A 3,049-nucleotide genomic window follows, 5' to 3' on the forward strand; every position below is an offset into this window, starting at 1 on the left:
AGGAATAGTTAACTATATGTAATTAAATGTAGTTTAACTACATTTGGTCAGTTCAAAGCTTTATATGACCGATTGGGTAAACACAGTGTGTCCTGTACAGTCAGAAAGGAAACAGTAATAAAAGGCAGGAAAGATTTTACTTTGAAATGTTTCTCTCAACAATATCTCTGCTTTTTTCCGCCCTCCACCTCTGAATGAAGAACACAAAATCAAAGCTTATGGTTAGCTGACCATGGATGATAAACTACTGTGCTGAGTCCTTGTGCTGTGCAGCCTGTGGAGAGCATGACGTTAATGTGAACACTGATTACTGATAGCTTGGTTTAAAGAAAATTTGAATTTCACCTTATGAACAAGTTTTCTAGTCATTTTTTGTAGAAGGGTCTAATAGAGGCACAATGCAACAACAATAAAAAAGAGAAATATTCTATGAGTTCTTTTACCTGTTCTTCCACTATGGAAAAAAAATTAACTGACAATCTCTGCACCCATGTGGTTACTGTATCATTTCTCATCACCTGTTTTGCTTTGTACAGGTTCAGGGAAGCCATGCAGGCCAGTGAACCTGAGGTGGAGGAGGTGTCGGGCCTGTTCCGCTCTGTCCTCCTGGAGGCTCTGGACCACCTGAAGGAGGAGCAGGAGGCACAGCACCTGTGGATCAACAGATGTCCCAAGAGCATGTCCCTCAAGAATTTCAGGTCTCGGATCAAGATCAACCCGTTTGGATGCACGGTGGGCCTGACCTCCGCTGTGTCTGACGGGGCAGGGCTGAGTGACCTTAAAACTGTGTCAGAGAATGTGGAAAGAGGTATGGAGAGTGAGTAGAGGTCACAGTGGGTGTGGAGCATGCCCGACTTCAGCTACAAAGGAGAGAGCAGCAGCAAGGTTGCCTGATGTGGGGCACCGGTGGGACGTTTCAGTGTGACATATACTGATCTCCCCAGGACTCTGCTGCCGTATGTTCACTTTCCACCAGGTGGAGGAGGACGAATGCCATCCTTCCCTGTAGGAAACCACTCAGCATTTGTTCCATTTATCTCTACATCTGCAAGAGTAATGCCAGGTGTTTTTCTCTAAAGGTTTTTCAACATTTTTTTTTTACTTGAAAGGGTTTTCCTTTCAAAGAGATCACATTTTGTAGAGATTTGACATCTAAGCTTTGAGGTCTATTATTTGTAGACCCACAGGGATATTTATGTAATTCAAAGAGCCCATGGCATACTTTTGCTTATTTTTTTCTTATTAACAATGTTAAAATGGTGAATTATCATCTTAGATCTGACCTAAAGCTCATAAAATGAAATGTATGTTCTAGTACTTCTGTGTAAAAGCAACTTGGTTTAAACACATCTCAAGACTTTTTTCTAATAAAATTAAGTATTTCTTGTTTTAGGATCTTCCTTGAACAGTCTTTATCTCCAGGCAGTAGCGACATCACATGAGCTTGCCTGACATCCGGTGCCATTGTAAAAACAGAATTTTGAGACTGACAGTTTTGTGGATATATTTTACCTCCTGTTGCTGCACTGTAACCAGAAGATGTGGAGAAAAATGTAGGGTCTGAAGTTACTGCATGTCTGGGAATGCAACTTGCTATTTTACCTGACTGGGTCTAAAGTGGCAAGAATGGAGTGGCCGGAAACCTACAGGCAGCCAGGCAATGAAGCACCCCATGGTGGTGAATGATCAGCTCATCAACGCTGGGTTTCCCTGGAGCACGGTACCTGTTTGTTTTTACTGCTTGAGGCCAGTGTGTCCCAACACATATGATGTGTTGCTGGTCAAGAAGTAGATTAACAACCCATGATGTTACTGTCGGCACTACGCTACCTGTAGGAATTAATTTCACTACTTTGGGACTGTGTGGGGGAAGACGCAGTGACCACTGGTTGGATTTACCAACCTTGGAGCTGCTTGAAAGGGAGTGATGTTTCCACTACTTGGTGGGACTTAACGGTACGTTTAAAACACACAAATTGCATGTCTGTTAATGCGTTGTTTCTGTAGGGTTAGAGAGAACTGTTGTAAGGCTGGAGAAGTTACTATGTCTGTATTATGCCAGTTAAAATATGGGGTTTCTAAATTACCTGCTTGGTTTAGAGTGATACACATCTCTGTTCATGGGTACATATATCGTTGTTTACCTATGGAGGAGAAATTGAAATGAATTAATGCTGTTGCAGTTTGTTGTGCTGCCCACTTGCGACACAACACTGGGAGCAGGCAGTTTGCATTCACAAACTATCCTCTTGTATTTAGAAAGAGGCTCTCTGGTTTTATCATTCTGAAATAATTACACACTATTTGGAGTTATGAGGGGCGCCAAGCTAATCTAGAGGTACCCAAGATTAAATATTAAATGGCTGGAAATGAGCAAAATGAGCAGCCATGGGCACTTGAAAGACTTGTTGTTGCAAGAGATGTTACTTATCGTCTCTTACTTAAAGTGGCTAGAACTGCTTTTTATAAGACAACTCACACAGCTCATTAAAATCACAAAAACATGGTCGACATGGTCCCTGTTGTCAGGAATCGGCGTGTAAAGCTGCTGATAATGTCGATGGTGAACTTGATTACAATTGATTTGATTTATTTATTCTTTCAAGCATGTAAAGACAGTTGATATATCAACACACATAATTTTACACATATCCAACAAATGCTAATCCAATATCAATTTGCTTATACCTAGTACATGCTTGAATGGAGTAGGAAGAAGTCAGACTTATCCAGTCCTACCCCATGACATCATCTTACATCATTGGTTTGCAAGCAGTATCTCTACATAGATAATTCTCTTCTACACCACACAAGTAATATACTAAAAAAATATAACAGTGTTAACATTCTTACATAATTACATACTTAGATAATTGTCTTCTATACCACACAAGTAATATACTAAAAAATTATAACAGAGTGTTAATAATCATACACCACACCCACAATGTTCCATCTAGTTAATCATTAAACCTGTTCTTGCATATATCTTGATTGACACATACCTTTATATTTATGTTTAAACTCATCAATTCTATTACTATTTTTT

The 3,049-nt window shown here is 39.9% G+C and overlaps 1 pseudogene; it reads left to right on the plus strand.

The window, feature by feature from the left end:
- Positions 1–456: 456 nt before the first annotated feature.
- Positions 457–1,033, plus strand: LOC109962283 (protein RD3-like; annotated as a pseudogene).
- The last annotated feature ends 2,016 nt before the right edge of the window (positions 1,034–3,049 follow it).

The sequence above is a fragment of the Monopterus albus genome, unplaced genomic scaffold (genome assembly GCF_001952655.1).
Source record: "Monopterus albus unplaced genomic scaffold, M_albus_1.0 scaffold63.1, whole genome shotgun sequence".
Taxonomy (NCBI): domain Eukaryota; kingdom Metazoa; phylum Chordata; class Actinopteri; order Synbranchiformes; family Synbranchidae; genus Monopterus; species Monopterus albus.